The sequence below is a fragment of the Pagrus pagrus genome (assembly GCF_965226575.1).
Source record: "Pagrus pagrus genome assembly, chromosome: 4".
Lineage (NCBI taxonomy): Eukaryota > Metazoa > Chordata > Actinopteri > Spariformes > Sparidae > Pagrus > Pagrus pagrus.
Window position 1 is genome coordinate 12965728 of NC_140188.1, and position 19528 is coordinate 12985255.

The 19528-nt window shown below is 42.3% G+C and overlaps 1 protein-coding gene across 9 annotated transcripts in view; it reads right to left on the reverse strand.

Annotated features, from left to right (window-relative positions):
• Window positions 1-19528, reverse strand: part of LOC311256378 (muscleblind-like protein 1) — a 153869-nt gene that overhangs the window by 50475 nt on the left and 83866 nt on the right. The gene's annotated exons all lie outside the window — the stretch shown is intronic.

The following is a 19528-nucleotide window of genomic DNA, read 5'->3' on the forward strand; positions in this document are numbered from 1 at the left end:
CTGCTGATACAAGGCATGTTTGTACCAAAATACAAATAGTGATCTATGAAATGACATTCATTATGCTGATTCTTCTGAGAATCTCAGCCTTTAAAACTTATATACGCAAAATGAATTTGGACAAAAGCAAAATCAATGAAAAACAACTGTTGAACTATTACAGATGTTTAATTTTTAATCTCTATAACATATTGACAGAACAAGCGAAACTGATCCATTCTTGAAAAGCAATAGAACACCGTGACCACAACAGAACACAAGTTAAAAGGTCAGCACCACTTGGACTTTTCCTCCCCCCCCATTCCTCTTAGAGTGGCACACTGTCCATGGAGACCACAGGAGAGTTTTTCAACTTATGGGCATCGATAACAAATGAGCAAGTGTTTCAAAGTATTGATTAGTGACTTATCAATCTGCCCATCCCTGGTGAGATTGGAAATCAGATGGCTGGATGGTTCCAGCATCACTGCTGGCCATCGGCCAGGTGAGACAGGAGAGATAAGAACGAGATGAGATCATTATTGGAGACAAGAAAGGAGAAAGGGTGAGACGGAGAGAAGGAGTGTGACATATTTTCCCTCTTTTCTTTTGTTACACACGATCCTGCATGCTTCTTGAATGCACTCATCCAAACACTTTCTGACCTCGCTGCTCACATCCGGATGTTGAAAGAACAGACCGCTCCCCAAAACTCCTACAGCTGCTGCGCTCGCAGTAAGTGCCCTCATACCTACATCCCACATGTGGTTACATCACTGCGAGGTCCCCCACACTCAGATGTAATGTTTTTATGAATATGAAGCACTGGTAGGATTTCTATATAAAGCAGACAGAAGTTTGTGGGCAACTTTAAAAAGGTCTTTTTTTAGAGTTACCCCCCTGTTACTCAAGAAACCCTGTTGTTCATAAAGCAGACCTGTCCCTAAATATGTGGGCTGAGGATTATGTAACTTTACCTCGGGGCTGACCACGGTATATCAGAGTTAGGGTCAGATCTGTCTGTGTTCATCATGATTTTGGTTTGAGTGAAAAATTGAATGTCCTGCTTTGTGTCCGCTGGGCTGACAAGGCCTGTTTTTGTTTTGGTTTTTTTGCGGTCCTGCGCTAGTGGAAAACACCAACATCTTAAACTGCACTGTAAGCTGCCAAAAACACTTTCGTGAACTATTTTGTTAGAAAAAAATATAGCCGCGAACACAGCAACAATGATGAACGATGTGAAAAAGTTGTGTGTGGCAGCCAAGTGTTAACCCATCGCGACGCAACCCAACAGACAGAATACATTTTAGCCGAGTAAGTTTCTGCAAAACCACAGCTAAGTTAAAACTGGACATTTCTTTTTGTTGCAACTTTCTGATTGTTTAGGTTGAACTTTCTATCTCTTTTGTCAAAATGCTGTGCTTATGCTCTGTTTAGGTTTGGGAAAGTATCAAGGTTTGGCTTAAAATACCTGCTTTGATCACCACCATCACGGATAGAGATGTTCCAACTTCCCAAGAAAAATAGTCGGTTTGGCTCGCCACAATAACCGCTGGAAATGTCCACAGATCTCCTTGAAAAACACCTGGTTTTGTCCCCACAAAAATAGATGGATATGTCTCCACAGCTCCTTAAAAATATCCAGTGGTGGGACTGGAACTGCAGCCGTCCATTTGGCAGCCTTCTTGGCTTGTTATAACATCCACCACCTTCCCCTCCAGCTCCTGATGCAACAGGTGGCTAATAAGTGTAATATAAAAACGATATGCTACATTTGGTATGCGTGTCAACCTTGGACGTATCTGCGGTTTGCAGACCTGTTAACTGACAACATTAAATTCTGGCGACTGGGCTGCGTGACGTCACCCTTCAGTTTGTGGACTACCGTTTAAAAGCTTGAGTTTAAAAGCGAATGCTGGACACACCATGGTAGCGACTTGTCAATCACAGGGTAGCCTAAAACATACTGTGATTTATAGTTTGTTTAAATCTAAATGGGGCCATGATTCACAAAATGAGCATCATGCTGCATTGAAGAGGACTTGAAACTAACTATTGAGACCATAAACTCATTAGGAAACTGTTTACTGAGGTAATAAATCAAGAGAGAAGTAGGGCCATTTTCTCATAAGCTTGCATACAATCCGACTTCTTTTTGAAACCAGTGGAGTCGCCCACTCGCCCACACCGATGTGTTTCTCTGACTGTGGATACACCTCAGGTCCTGTGCTTGACTGGAAAAACCTTCAGCCCACTATTAGACTACTAGCTATGTTTACCTGCTTGTAGCGGATGCAACAAATTCAGGATTTTTCTTTCTGGACTTTCTCAGAAACTGAAAGAAATAATAAACTGAAACAGAAGATGAGTCAGCTTGAAGCTATACTAGAAAAGTGATTCAGACAGAAAATAATCCAGAACACCCTGAAGATGGCAAGCTGATGATGTCTGACAGTAATAGAGCATCCAGGGGTTGTTTTTTGATCTGCAATCACTGATACTGCAAAAAAAACACTGGTTGTTTGCAGAAAAACGAGCGCAAAAAAGGAGGAAAGTGAGTGAGGAGGGGAGGAAAGACCAAAGTAAATATACTCCCTTGGTCAAACATTGATTGCTTATGTGTCATGCTCTCTTCTCCTATTTGGGACGGTCACATCTGCGGTGAACTACTTCTTCAGCCAAAAGCTGATATTTCGGGCAGTGTGTGTATAAGAGTGTGCGGACAAGCGAGGCCAGGGCAGCCCACTGTATCTGGCAGAAAAACTGTGGTGAGGAGAGTGAATACAGACAGGGTTGCCATGACCAGTGCATTAAATATGGAGTGGTAAAATTAGTCTTCTGCATCGCCTATTCTTACTCACTTCCTGACCTCTCCTATAAAATGTCTCTCTATTGCACCGCTGAATCCCAGATGGTAGGATGGAAGGTGGCATTTCTTGCATGCAAATAAAAGCAGGACGACCTGTTGTGCATACAGTATGAAAGGCAAATGACCTCAAGAATGCAAACCTTATTTATTCAAAGGGAAATTCTGGCGTTTTTCAACCTGCCATTCTGTTTGTAGGTAATGCTCAAAGGAACCGGGAATCCACCCAACAAATCTGCCGGATTGGATCCATCGCTGAAGTTATTAAAGCGTGCTGGCATGGATGTATTAAGGAGAATCTGGATACAGTGTTACAGGCGGTGCCCTGTTCATTCTTATAAAGCTGCTCAGCGGAGCATGAAGCTAAAATAATTCGACTTCCTGTGTATAAGACTCTCTGGCTCCCTTGCATCACCTCTGCATTGTGGGGCCCATAGTGCACCAGACTAAGGCTAACTTTCTGGTTTATCCCAACACTAACTTGGATGAGCAGAGCCTTTAAATTATTTATTCATGCAGCTTTTTTAGACTTTCCGACTAATCGGACCAGTGTATGGATCCAGTGTAACAATTAACTTTATGGGGGTTGTGACGCTCAAAATGTGTCCAAAATTTCGTTATGGCTGCGCCTGTCACAATGTAAGCTTGTGGGAAAACGTCTTTTGGGCCGTAGTGCATCACATGACATTGTAATTACACAGTTTGGCCACTATGTCAAGTTAGCTTTGAAGCCCAGCGCACTAACTCAGGGGTTGGGGGGGGGGGGGCAAATAAAACCTGACAGTTCACAATGAAATACATGTATTGATAATATTCATTATGTCCACATTCACTTACATTCATTAATTCAGAGTAAGCTGCGGACTCTCGGCTCCAGCAAAACATATTTTGGGAGAAGCAGCATCATGAGTATCCTACAGGTTCTCAAATACAATAATTAAATTTCACAGGATTCATTTTAAATCCTTATCCCTGAGTCTGTCTGAAAGTGAACACAGAGATTAGGTTTTGTAGCAAAATATACGAGGATCTACTTTTGCTGAAACTTACCAAGTTAACAAAACTGTATCTGTGTACTTTATCTACTGTATCTAAATTTTAAGCAAGACATATCATGAATTACCTGTATGTTACAAATTAACTGTATAATGGGGCATGTATTTTGAATGTGTGTCTATTTGAGGACACTAAAATAAGAAACACAGGCAAAATGTGACCTTCGTAATAAAAAAAAGAGCAAAAACATCTAATTAAAAAATAAATAATAAAATACCGACACACACACACACACACACACACACACACACACACACACACACTTAACCACCTAAAGTACCAGCTCTGGACCAGAAACATAGCTCTCACCATAGCTGTCCCACTGCTGTTTCAGAGGCCACGGGTCTGAGCACAGAGGAAATTTGTGTGCAGAGAGAAAACTCAGCGAATACCCAGTAGCACTGAACTCTGGCATGCACCGACATAAAAGAGAATATGCCCCATTTACAATGACTGCTTGGATTAAAAGGAAGCAAATAGCTGGGGAACGTACACATATTAGATTAGACAAACTTACCCTAGAGTCTTAAGGCAATGTCACACCAGTTTTCTCACAGGAGTTATGTTTTCTGCGGGTTTTCACACAGCACTTCTTGTGTGATACCCGAGCGGAAACGGCCATGACAAAATGAGCAGCCATGAGCTTTAACATCAGATAAAGTAGATTTATTAATTGGGGCTCCACCTACATGTATTATTAGCTCCCAGCTCAACAGTGATGTATCTCGTGCCAGGTTGAACTATATTCCCGTAAAACCCGTTTGAGTGAGTGAGGCTCATTAGACGAGGCTCACGTCAAAATAGAGGATTAAAGCGAAGGGGTTAAAAATATGAGGAATGGCTCTGGCATTGAGGAAATATATAAATAAAGGAGTCATCAATAAGCATCTTAGCATGTGTGAATAATGCATGTGGCCATTTCCCGTAGCCAGAGGCAGGAGATATTATTACACCATCAGATCAACTAGCCAAGGTAATAAATTGGAAAGGAGAGGGAGGTAGAGAAGGCTGGGGATATTACGAACTGCTCCTCCGAAAGTGACACACACACACACACACACACACACACACACACACACAAAGTATAGAAAGTCAAATCTAAGCTAAACATTTTGTCCCTCTGATGTCTAGCTGCAGCTGTTGATATGCGGTCTGCACAAAGCACAGTGTAATGCTGCCAGTGTCACCGGGGTTCATGTATCTCCTCGTTTAAAGAAAGCTGCCTGATCCTGCGCTAATCCGTCGGTGCCTCTCGTTTGGACGAACTCTGGATTATTTCACGGCTGTGACATCTCTCCAGGAAAAACACGTCAATTTAACCTCCAGTGACCGCGCCGCCACTCAATTACTGACTGCTATTACATGCAGGGTTAATTTGGTTTAATACCAGGCTGCGTGAATAGAAATGTTAAAGTCCCTCTTCAGTCAAACGCTTTTTTTTTCTGCTTGTTTCTACAGTTGAATGTTTGAGTTTTACTGTGCAGAGTTTGACAGTTTTTACATCTATTGCTGTAGTATGCATTTTCTCGAGTATCAGATTTTAAGAGGCGGGCCTACGAGCATGATTTGTGACATCACAAATAGTTTGGAAAGCCAATCCTGGTCCAATCTTCAGTGTACACAAAGTGTGATGTAGAAACACTGAGCCTCTACTACTGATGCACAATATATATATATATATGTGTATATATATATATATATATATATATATATATATATATATATCAGACTCATAAATAATCAGTCCAATAGTGGGAATTTTATATTATTGGTATCAGTGAAATTAAAGCCGATGAATAAAGTTAATAATACAAAGCCAAATTGCTTTCTTTGATTTAACAAGCGCAGCATGTACACTCTCCAACACAGTATGTGGAGGGATGCACACTTTAACGTTGGTTTGTGATCCACCAATAAACATTGAAGAAGAAGAAGAAGACGAAGAAGAAGAAGAAGAAGAAGAAGGAGAAGAAGAAGGGCAGCATGCTGTTGTCATGCTCACGACATCAAAAGGCTGCACCTAGGTAGAGCTACACAGTATAGACTAGATCCAAATATGTAATCTCTGGTGTGGGCGGACATCTTGGCCTTTCTTATCCTCGGGTGTGCCAAAACTACAAGTTAGGAACTCCTTTTAAAAATACAAAAATGTCATCTTATCCGTGTTGGCCATGAGAAGTGGGTAATTATTGGTTATCCGCATTGCCTGAAAAAAATCCATATTGTGCATCCCTCGCCCCGAGTGCACATTAGTGTTGTCCCAATACTAAAGTTTCTAACTTTCATACAATTCAGTATTGAAACAGTCTCAATATTTATCGATATTTCCATATTTTAGACAACCCTAGTGCACATAAAACTCCTGTTAAGCTTGTGTAATGGAGAATATTTGTATATTCTGGATTTCTTTACGGAGGGAGATAGAGGAGGATTTTAATGTTGTAATCAAACAGTTTGTTCCTCAAAAACAATGTAAGACACACATAAGATAATCTTTATGTATGCCTTAATGGGACTGAGCAAAAACTGTATTGCGTTCATCATTCTCTACAAAAACAATGAGTTTTTATGAGTCTGTATACAACACAGAGAAGCACTGGAGTTTCTGCTTGTTCCCGGTTTAGTCTGTTGATTTTGGCACCTGGTTTTGATTTATTGTTTCTTAGTCTATCAACAAAGATTTACATTTTCAGTCAACAAAAACTAAACACGACTGACAGAGAGTGCTGTTTATTTATATTAATGCAACAAGTTAATTGGAGAAATCAACGGAGGGTTCTGTTTTATTAGTTAGAAGCGACAACGTGTTATTCTGCAGGTTTGTCGAATACGGCTTCTAATTACCATTTGTCTATCTTTCACATTATTATTATATTATTATGGTTAGGTTATACTGGTTAGGTTATATTATTATTATAACCTAACCAGTGATGACATGTTCAGCCGCATGTCATCATTCAACCGCTGGCTGTCGAGGTGGTGTCCAGCAAACGATGTGGGCTTTGTTGATAATTGGCGGACTTTCTGGGGAAAACCTGGTCTCATTAGGAGAGACGGCATCCATCCCACTTTGGACGGAGCGGCTCTCATCTCTAGAAATTTAACCCATTTCATTAGCCAACAACCAGCCTGACAACCCAGAGTTGAGACCAGGAGGCAGAGCTGCAGTCTTACACGCTTCTCTGAGCTTCCATTAGATCAGTTGCACACCCAAAACTTCATTGAGACTGTGTCTGCCCCCCGACCACCTAAATTAATTAAATTAATCAAATCAAAAGTCCACAGAAGAGGAGTTGTGCATGAAAATCTAATAAAAATTAACAGCAACTCTGCAATCTCAAAACAAGACAAGAGAATTAAATGCGGACTCCTAAATATCAGATCCCTGTCATCGAAAGCTGTACTAGTAAATGACTTAATTTCAGATTGTAATATTGATTTATTCTGTCTTACTGAAACTTGGCTGCATCCTGAAGAATATGTCAGCCTGAATGAATCCACTCCACCCAGTCACATTAATACTCACATTCCTCGAGGCTCCGGCCGAGGAGGTGGTGTTGCAGCTATTTATGACTTAAGTCTGTCAATCATTCCTAAACCTAAATTAAATTATAACTCATTTGAAAGCCTTGTTCTGAGTCTTTCACATCCAACGTGGAAAACTTTACAGCCAGTTCTATTTGTTGTAGTGTATCGAGCACCTGGTCCTTACTCAGAATTTTTATCTGAATTCTCTGAGTTTTTATCAAGTCTAGTCCTCAAATCAGATAAAGTAATTATTGTAGGTGATTTTAATATTCATGTGGATGTCGTTAATGATAGCCTTAGTACTGCATTTATCTCATTATTAGAATCTATTGGCTTCTCTCAGTGTGTACATAAACCAACTCACTGTTTTGACCACACCCTTGACCTTGTTCTAGCTTATGGTATCGAGATTGAAAATCTAACAGTTTCTCCACAGAATCCTCTTTTATCAGACCATCACTTAATAACTTTTGAAGTTCTATTACTGGACTACACACCATTAGGCAAAAACTCCTTCACTAGATGTCTATCTGATAGTGCTGTAGCTAAATTTAAGGAAATTATACCGCTGGCACTAAACTCAATGCCATGTCTCAATATAATAGAGGACTCCTCCACTAACCTCAGTTCCTCACAAATCGATCATCTTGTTGATAGCACTGCAGGCTCATTGCGAACAACACTGGACTCTATTGCCCCCCTGAAAAGGAAACCTATAAAGCACAGGAGGTTAGCACCCTGGTATAACTCGGATACCCGCAAATTGAAGCAAACATCACGGAAATTTGAAAGGAAATGGCGTTCCACCAACTTGGAAGAATCCCGCTTAGCCTGGAAAGATAGCCTTAAAACATATAGGAAGGCCCTCCGCAATGCCAGAGCAAGCTATTACTCGTCATTAATAGAGGAAAACAAAAACAACACCAGGTTTCTTTTCAGCACTGTAGCCAGGCTGACAGAAAGTCACAGCTCTACTGAACCATGTATTCCTACAACGCTCAGTGGTAATGACTTCATGAGCTTCTTCAATGATAAAATTTTAACTATTAGAGACAAAATCCATCATCGCTTGCCCTCAACTGGCACTATTGTATCTTTAAACACAGGAACCTCAGAAACAGTTCTAAATTCTGACTTATATTTAGACTGCTTCTCTCCCATTGACCTCCACCAACTAACTTCGATGGTTTCTTCATCTAGACCAACAACTTGTCTCCTAGACCCCATCCCAACTAGGCTGCTGAAAGAAACTTTACCTTTAATTAGCACATCTTTACTAGAAATGATCAACCTGTCTCTATTAACAGGATACGTACCACAATCCTTTAAACTAGCTGTAATTAGACCGCTCCTTAAAAAGCCTAATCTTGATCCAGAAACTTTAGCCAACTATAGACCTATATCCAACCTCCCTTTCCTCTCCAAGATCCTTGAGAAAGCAGTCGCCAACCAGCTATGTGACTTTCTTCATAAAAATAGTTTATATGAGGATTTTCAATCAGGTTTTAGAGCACATCATAGCACAGAGACGGCACTGGTGAAAGTTACAAATGACCTCCTAATCGCTTCTGACAAAGGACTTGTCTCTGTCCTGGTCTTACTAGATCTTAGTGCTGCATTTGATACCATTGATCATCACATTCTACTACAGAGACTGGAACACTTAATTGGCATTAAAGGACCCGCATTAAACTGGTTTAAGTCCTATTTATCGGATCGATTTCAGTTTGTACATGTTAATGATGAGTCATCCCTGTATACCAAGGTTAGTCATGGTGTTCCTCAAGGCTCCGTGCTTGGACCCATACTATTCACCTTCTATATGCTCCCTCTAGGAAATATAATTCGGAAACACTCCATAAACTTTCATTGTTATGCAGATGATACACAGTTATACCTATCAATAAAGCCAAATGAAACTAATCAGCTTACTAAACTCCATGCATGTCTCAAGGACATCAAGACCTGGATGACCTGCAATTTTCTGCTGTTAAACTCAGATAAAACCGAAGTTATAGTACTTGGTCCTAAACACCTTAGAGATGCATTATCTAATGATATAGCGAGTTTGGATGGCACTAACTTGGCCTCCAGCACCACCGTCAGGAATCTGGGAGTTATCTTTGATCAAGATATGTCCTTCAACTCCCACATAAAACAAATTTCAAGGTCTGCATTTTTTCATCTACGTAACATTGCAAAAATCAGGCCCATCCTGTCTCAAAAAGACGCAGAAAAGCTAGTCCATGCATTTGTTACTTCCAGACTGGACTATTGTAATTCTCTATTATCAGGCTGCCCTAACAAGTCTCTAAAGAGTCTCCAGCTGGTCCAGAATGCTGCAGCACGTGTACTGACAGGAACTAAGAAAAGAGATCATATTACTCCTGTACTGGCCTCTCTGCACTGGCTCCCTGTAAAATCAAGAATAGAGTTTAAAATCCTTCTCCTCACTTACAAAGCTGTTAATGGTCAGGCACCATCATATCTCCAGGAGCTCATATTACCCTATCACCCAACTAGAGCATTACGCTCCCAGAACGCAGGATTACTTGTAGTTCCTAAAGTCTCCAAAAGTAGAATGGGAGCCAGAGCCTTCAGTTATCAAGCTCCTCTTCTGTGGAACCATCTTCCTGTTTTGGTCCGGGAGGCGGACACCCTCTCTACCTTTAAGAGTAGACTTAAGACCTTCCTCTTCGATAGAGCTTATAGTTAGGGCTGGTCCAGGACAGGCCCAGGCCTGTCCTGGACCAGCTCTTAGTTATGCTGCTATAGGCCTAGTCCGGGGGACAATGACACACTGAGCTTCTCTCTCCTCCCCTCTCCTCTCCTCTCCATCTGTATACATTATGCCTGTATACATGCCCCATCTCTGCATGTCACTGACTTGCTTCTTCCCCGGAGTCCTTGTGCTTTCTAGTCCTACAGGCTCCCTTGGATCCTGGCCGCGCCCGGGTCGTGGATCGTGGATGCGCCCACTGCTATGGCCCTGCCTGATCGTGGATGCGCCCACTGCTATGGCCCTGCCTGATCGTGGATGCGCCTACTGCTATGGCCCTGCCTGATCGTGGATGCACCTACTGCCATGACCCTGCCTGACACCCACCACTACTGTCGCTAATATTAGTCACATCTCTGTTACATACGTTCCACTACTATTATCGTACTGCATTGCTACATACCATCCTTGCCATTGATCATTACTACTGTTATCACTAGTAATCACATTTCCATGTGCATTTCATCATTATTGCTGTAATACATCTTTGTGTACTTTCACTCCTGTCAACCATCGCTTATAATTGAATACATTGTGATCTCGTTGATCTGCTCTGTACATGCGACATCTATTGCACGTCTGTCCGTCCTGGGAGAGGGATCCCTCCTCTGTGGCTCTCCCTGAGGTTTCTTCCGCATTTTTTCCCTGTTAAAAGGGCCTTTTTTGGGGCAAGTTTTTCCTCACTCGAATCGAGGGTCGAAGGACAGAGGGTGTCGTCTCTGTACAAATTGTAAAGCCCTCTGAGGCAAACTGTGATTTGTGAATTTGGGCTATACAAATAAAATTTGATTTGATTTGATTTGATTATTAAGCTTTAATTAATCAACAATATTGCAGTTCACATGTTCAAAGGTGACTTTTTTACTTTGTATTGGTCGTAAAGTTTGTCAACAAAACACTTTTCAGTTCTGTTGATGAAATCAATGCTGAGCTGCGCATCTTCATATTAATGTGTCGTGCTCAGCGCGAGCCACATGGAATTGCGCTTTGTTTTACGGCGAGGCCTCTCGCTCTGTTAACACGAGCCACGTTCAGCCCTGCATCTGAGAGCAATAGAGAGGGAGAGGGAGAGAAGGAATGAGGAGTGAACAGGGGCCAGAGATGGGAGCCATTTATTCACCTTGAATGACTTCCAGAAAAGAAGAAAAATAGAGAAGGTGAAGAGAAAAAAAGCCAGAAAGCAGGTTCCTCCATGTTTGATTTCCTGTGGCTGACCTTTGAAACACAGCAGACAGAGAAACAAATAAAAGAGCAACGGTCAAAACTAGCTGGAAAGTGAGAGGAAACAATTTGCTCATGTTCCCCAAGAGAGTCACAGTGTTAAACTCTGATCTGTTAAAGTGCCAGTGGAGTTGGTGTTCGGTAATGAAAAGGTCCTGTTTGTTTAGGCGAAAAGTTGACGGTTCAGACATTCCTTAAGTGTTACCGTTCCAGAGGAGGGCTTAGTATCCGAAAAATGCTCATACCTTCTCCTTGAGGATGTTGTGAAATATGCTTGATTACTGCACCTTCTGTAAAGCAAAAGAAAACAAAAAGCAGAAGGAAAGATGGAGGGAGGGAGGGGGAAAATTCGGTAATGCGAGAGGTTAAAGGGCGCTGACTGCAGCAGCAAAAAGCAGATGCTGGACGTTTCGTATTACACCGCATCGCCGGCTGACCAGGATATCATCTATATACGACCTGAGCTGCCCTTTACACTGATAGGAGCATCAGGACGGAGGGAGGGGGGGAGGGGCGAGAGGCTTTGAGAGACAAATAGAGTAACGGAGACCAGAGGTGGTGACAGGGGAAGGATACAGGCTGGAGGAAGAGTGATGGGAGGCAAACAGGAGCAATTAGTGCAAGCTGGTGTGAGACAGAGGTTGGTGTCTGGTAGGGAGAGGGGAAATACAAAGTGAGCTGGCAGGTACGAAAGAGGAGGAATCAGAGGGAAGAGTAGGGCGGAGAGAAAAAGCAGATTTTGTTCCATTTCAAAGCACTGCTGGAACTCCACCGTGATGCCATCTTGACATTCCTCATCTCTCTTCATTTATCTTCCTCTGATCCCCACCTGTTCTCCTTTTCTATTTCTCTTCACACGTATGCTTTAGTGTTTTCCCACTTTTTTTTTTTTTTTCTATCTCCCCAAATCTTACCTCTTCTTAGAAATCTGCTCGCCTTCTGCTAAGTTGCGCTCCGAGTATCATGTGACATAAACAACTTTGTCAACGTGGCTCGTCTTTTAATAGCAGCTGTCCTCATTTTGTTCGCCCACTGTCTCGGCCCCCTCTATCTCTCCTTCCTCGTTCCTTGTTCACACAACACCTTATGCTGCAGTACCACGGTAATGTGCTGCAAGGTCATCATCGCCACGGCAACCAGAGAAACCATGTTTAAAGCAAGGACAAAGCGGTTAATGGTGTCAGATCCGGCCTGGTGTCATAGCAGTGCGGCGGAAATCATATGAAAGACGCCAAGTTTTTTCAGATGATCTCCGAGTGTGACATTTGAACCGCTGGATTCCTCGACTTTCCATTAATGAGGCTATTAAAGCGGTTAGCCAAGGTGCTGCAATAGAAAGCAAAATGCAAACTCTTTGGCTATTCAAAGAGTGACCTTTAAACAAACATGGAACACTCTGCAAGTGACTTCCTGCAACCGTACGTTTCACAATATGCCTCCTACTGAGTCTTATCACTTATTTCAACACTGGTGATAAGAGATACCATATTTAAACTAAACTAACAAAACAACAAACAGCAAAAAACAAAGCCGGGCAGAGCCGGAAAGATCAGCAACCTTCTTGACAACAGTGAAACCTGTAAATATTACTTGTATTTAAAGATGTCAACCTGCTTTGATGCCAACTAGCTATACGCCCGAAGACAGCACAAGGACCATGCGGCTAATATTTTAGCTCATTAACTCGACATTTATGTTGGAGTTGTGTTTGACTCCAACCGGAAGAGTTCTGGTTGTGCAAAATGAGGAATTATAGGATGTTCTGCTACAACACATTCCGACCAAACAAAGGTGACTTCGGTCCGACGATCAACATTGAGTTAGCTTGGCTAAAAAGCCAGCCCAGTCGGCATGATGTCATATTAGCAGTTAACGCGGGGGACATGCGTCAACAAAGGGCAGCAGGTTCGACTCGAACCCTAGGCCACTGCAGCGAGGACAAAGCCTCTTTACATGGTTTGCACGCTGAGCTACTGGGGTGCCCAAACTGGTTGTTTTTTAAAGGAGACCTGCACACATTTCCAGCAGTTTTAGTGGCAACATTTTTTTGTATTTTTAAGGAGCCTTGGAGACAATTCCAGCTGATTTCGTGGCGACCAAGACCGGCTCCATCTGTGAGCGTGGCAAGCAACACAGGTATGTTAAACAAAACCATGATGTTTTCCTAACCCTAACCAAGGGGTTTTTGTGACTTAACCTAAACAGAGAATAAGTACAGCGTTGACATAGAAAATTCAACCTTAACAAATGTAAAGTTGTGACATAAACAAATGTCTAGTTTGAACTTATCTGTTGTTTTGCAGAAACGTACTTGGCTAACGTTTATTCTGGCGATTTGGTTGAAAAAGCTGCTGCTACATGAATGTGACACTAGCTAAACATAACACAGCAAATAACATAGTATTAAACAGTAAGTTATAAATCCAGCTCTATTTTATAAAAAGCACTGAAAGTTTGAAATATGAATTTCTAAAGTGGCATCAACCAAAAGTTTCCCAAAATGCCCTCTTTCTAGGTCTGTACTCGTCCCCAAAATTGGTGATAAGTGACACCTTTTATCAAACCAAAGTAAAAAAAACTTCTCACCACATACTAACTTTTTGTTGTCACAACATTGTGACAGTTCTATTTATCGCAACAATCGAACCAAGGTCCACACACTGACGAGCCCAGACAGCCCTGAAAAGATCAGCAACCTTCTTGAAGACAATGAAGCCTGTATCCAATTTCACTAACAAGGACGAGAACCTTACATGAAAAACTGCTCATAATCTCCTGTCAACAGAGTTTGGCCCTTTCATATTCTCCTCGACCCATATTGTCCAACTTCACACTTGAACAGTATTTTCACAAATCAGCTGCGCCACAGCCTGATATCAGGCCAGAGCAGTGTTTGTTTTGTCGAGAAAAACTATGACAAAAAAATATTAATTGACGACCCTTTTTTCCCATAAATGGCTTAATATCCAGAGTCACACGTTGAATGCTCCTCATTGGTGAATCCTCTGCTGCCCACAGCTATCTTAGGAGTCGTTTTAGCTGCTTGACCTGTTGCACTTAAGTCTGCAGAGTCTTGTCTTTCAAATATGTTTTGGGTGTGCCAATAATTTTAGCCAACGTCACCGCTTCTTGGAAAGTCGACAGGAACAGATTCATGGACAAAATTCATTTAATATCCCACTGAAAATTGGACAAGTGGACAGCAACCAAACAGCTGGGACAAACCACAAAAACAGGCAGGCCAGCATGCTGTCAATTATAAAAAGAAATGTGACATTACCGAGGGCTAACATTACTTTCAGTCTTCTATATTTCATGTTTATGGGGTAGCAGTAGGAATGAGTGCAGGATTAATTTAGAGATGACCGAAATGGAATGGAAATGCCAGAGTCATACACAAAAATGTCAGACGAGGCAAGAAATTATCTGGCAGAAAACAGAATTCTCAGTTTAGCACAGCTTGATCCAACAAAGGCCTTAATTTCTACATCATCCTGTGACTCTTACCTTCAGCTTTCTAATAAATTGCACAATCCAGTCAGTATACAGTGCACTCATCACTGTGGCTTGGAGTGTGAACAGTTACAGGGGAACTAGCAAGTGGCTCGCTAGCGGATTGAGCAGGACTTTCATCATCTATAAACACATCAGATGACACAGTGTTTGCTCATTGTGGACTTGATTGCTTTGTTTGTGCACACAGCTTTTTTTCAGTTTATTTTTGTGGCAGCGTGACCGGCAGAAAGCTGCTGACCATCAGCTGGTTGATCACTTGACACAGGCCAAGAGTTGAGGTGGACCCTGAGGGGTTGTGTGCTAATTTATGATTTCCCTTGTTTATCAAAGTTGATGACACAATTTGCCGACAAGAAACAAAACTTTCTAGCATTTTATGGAGAAACACTGGATTTAGTCATAATTACCAATTTAGTACTATTTGCTGTTTGTTAAGATCTTGTTGCCGAGCTAATCTGTTCATCAACAGACCCTTTCCAGTGATCTCAAAAGTCGCCATTGTTAGGTTGGAATGTATTGTAGAGGAGCATCTGATATTACATTTCTTTTATTTTAAGCTGCTGTAAGTGTTGTCGTCGTTTTAGCCAACTCTCTGTCCGCTTTGCAGCAAACAATCCGTTCTCTCTACATCAGAATCCTGCTGTCTGTGCCGTCAAGAGCAGACAGGACCGCCTCTTTATGGAGTTTTCTGTCCTGATTGAATAAAGGGATCTATAACAGAAATCACTGTTGTAATATGGAGCTAGTGAAGACTTATTTTAATAAGAAAATAACGCTTACAGGAGCTTTAACAAGCTAAAATATTTTCTTGCAGTTTTCTTGTGCCTTGAGCTCCAGCGGTGTTAAGATCCTGGAAATCAACTTTTCCCAAAATATGATTTGACTTTCTAATTTAAGGTCACAATTCGATAACCTTCTCAATTATTTTGTTTTTTTCAGCGCTGACAGCAAGGCCACTGTTAGACAACCAGGTCTTGATTTGTAAAGATCAACACATGATTGGTTTTATGCCCTCACATCATTTATATTTTCAAATTTAGTCCCTTAATAAGAAAGGCAGAACAGTATCAAGTGTGATATGCCCACCTTATTTTATTTTTTTATGTACCACACTAAGGCAATACGGTCAAAATCTAAAATCTAAATAATCTACTTACTAAGTTTTCTGTTTTGCATATAAAACTAAAATTACAGTGTTTCTCTGTAAAACCTTTACTGAAAACTGATTGTAAATATCTAGTTTTTGCACTTTTTTGATATTTTACTTTAACTTTATGTTTTTTTTCCCGTTGCTGCCACTAATTTAACTGTTTTATTACTCTTTTGGTCACAGTGCACTCAGTCAGGAACAAACTATTAAATGGCATGTTTGTAGCAGCACATTGTTTTTGTTTTTATATAGTATACGAGGGAGGAGCAAAAAGATTTGTCTCACAGATCCTGCTTTTGCTTCAGTAATAGAAATTAAACTCTCATTTTGATCGATTTTCTCTTCAGAGTTGAAGTCGTGACATCCTGAGCAGAGCGGGCATCAAAGCGGGGTGAGATCTCAGGGTTTTTTCTTTAAATATAAGTAATATTTCAGATTTACATAATATCCTCATCAATAATGGCGACATGGCTCATTAAGAAAACATTAAGTTCACATGACAGTGAATAATGGGGGCTGGCTAAGTCTCTTCTTTTACTTGAGCCAAAGATATAGCATTTGGTCTCCATAAAATTTCTCAGCCACAATAACATTTTTTGCACTTGCTGCTCGAGGAACACTGAGTGATGGACATCTCGGTGATATTAATGAGCTCCAATACCTTGCCGGGGGGACAGCGGTATTAATAACGCTCGCACGTGAACCCTGTCAAACAAACGCCCGGTCCCACCCATGTGAGTCTGAGATTTGATCCGGCAGTCTTGGGCTGAGTGCTGGTCATTCTGAAATGATACTCCATTACCATGATGTTTCCACAGATTGTACCATCAGGGTAATCTAAGACGTCATCCTATTCTCACACACACGCATTAGTATTGACCACAAACCATGAGACAGCAGATCCTGCATCATCTGCGGAGGATACGCAACTACAGAGATGAATGGAAGGTCAGCCGGTGCATTCATATTCAGGACACAACCACATGAGTAATATGTATGCATATGCACAACATCAACCATCACTTGTGCCCGCTCTCTATCACGCACGCACACACATGAACGCACACGATCTACGACTCCCTCCTTCAGCTGTAAGACAAACAGAGGGGAGGGGAGGCGACGGGGGCAGTCAAGTGGCACGTGTGCAAGCTGTCGTCTGCACTGTGATATCAGCGCAAGTGTTTAAACAGCCTGACGCGCACGGAGGGAGAGACAGGGGGGGCGAGGCAGTTATAGCAGACACCCACATGAATAGGGATGTGAGATGATTTAGGTGTGTGTGTGTGTGTTAGGGTTATGCATACATTTTGTCCAACTGCTTGCTCCTCTTATCTTCACTGCAGTGTGGCTGCCTGGCTTTGGTAGTGCCAGTGTGGTGTAATGCAGCGGTAGCGAGGGTGTCATTGAGTTCATGGACATAAACCAACCCACTGCCAGACCAGTCTACTCCTCTCAGGAATAGCAATGGAGGAGGTGTGTGTGTGTGTGTGTGTGTGTGTGTGTGTGAGAGAGAGAGTGTGTGGGTGGGAGGGTAGATGGAGAGAGATTGGAAAACGGCGAGAATCAGAGGAAAAGTCACAGAGACAGAAAGACAAATAGACGGTAAGAAACAGACAGCGCGTGATAGAAAGGAGACGTCCGAGGGATATAGATGTAATAGGTGGACGGGAGGCAGACAGATGAAAAAAGGAGCTGCCCACTTTGAAAAAGCTCCCTTGTGTAAATTTACCACCTCCGCATGTGGCATTTCAAGCACGGGGCCCTTTATCAGACTTTTTTTTTTTTTAAAAAGGCAAACACACACTCACACACACACACAATCTTTCCCTTTTTTCTTTTTTTTTACTTGCGCTGTGTTTCTCGTACGCCAACCTGGACAGAGACTGAGCCACGCAGGCAGACAGGTGGATAGGAGGATGATGAAAACAAAAGAAACGAGATGGACAGACAGGTAGACAGAGGGGAGGTACAGGTGGCATGGCCCGAGATAGACAGAGTGGAGATATTCAGCATATAATGAGATGGGAGCAGAGTGAGAGAGGGGGGGGGGATTCAGACAGAGAGGGATACAATAAGAAGTGCAGCAAGATAAGAATAATTTATGGCGGTGGAAAATCCTTGACAGGAGACGGTTCAGTAACAGCAAGATGATCGCTGATTAGCAGCTGAATGGCTGCGAAGCTTAACAGCAGAGTTGTTGTAAAGATTATGAAGCTCAGTAGATGAAGATGATTAACGCCGATGATTTAGCCTTCGGTGGTCATTCAGTCTGGTGTCAGGGGGCGGACGGGCCCCCAAAAGAAAATATCTGCAATCACTTTTCCAAATTGCAACGCCACACGCATGAAGTGGCGAATCCCCGACTTGTCATTCGTCCAAACGAGGGATAATCTGTACTCTTCAGCTGTCTATGACCGGTGATTCAGTTTGACACCTTAATCTGTGGAAATCACAGAGGGCTCCTCCATGGAGCCAACTGTATTTACTATAGATTACATCTTCCACTCGTGTGCATTAGTCCGGTGACAGCTTTGCAGACTGCAGGGAAAACAGCAATCATACACCATTGACTGACTCACTGTGATTTTGCCACTTGCCAAATGGCCTCACAGGACTCCCCCCAACCATTTGCCCGAGCGACTGACTGTCTATCTGCCAGTTTGATGCTCTGTGTTCAATTTCTGAGGGCTCGGGACTCAAAGTCAGCTCCACTCACATCCCTCTGCTGTCACCTTGATCAGAGCGTCCGCCCTGTTTTCTTTTTTCCTGATAATTGAATAATGTAAATCAGGGTATCGTGGCGCTCATGTCATTATGCACACACATTTCCTCTCGCGCACACAAACGCGCCGCTCATCTGCATTCGACAGACTGCCCTGTGCCTGCTGAGGACAGCAGGGGGATGACATCACTTCTAAAGGACAGATTAGTTGTGGGATGAGACGAGGGAAGGTGGGGGAGGAAAAGAAAGGAAAGAGAAATTCATAGAAAAACATTCCTCATTTTTCCTTTAAATCAGCACAGTCAAACGCAGGTTACATGCATCCCTCCCTCTCCTCTGTTAGAGTCTCTTTCTTCTCTCACACGGGGTTGTTTAGTCAGAGTCGTGTGCGCTGTGAAATTCAGTATGTATCTGAGTGCCTCTGCGCTCTCGCTGCTCTATACTCTAATGACCTTGTAGATCTGCCGGCTCTGATCTGCAGAGAAGCCTTTTTTTTTCAACCCACTGAGAGTCAGACGCCAAAAGAGAAACACACAGAGTGAGCCATAAAAGAAACAAGGCAGAAAGACAGAGAATAGGACAGACAGCTGCAGAGAGGGGGAGACGGGGGAGCGGTGGGGAAGTGAAACTGAGAGAGGGAGACAGAGGTGTGGAGATGTGGAGAGGGTGAGAAGAGGGCGTGTTCTCCAAACAGCAGGGAGAATATAGATA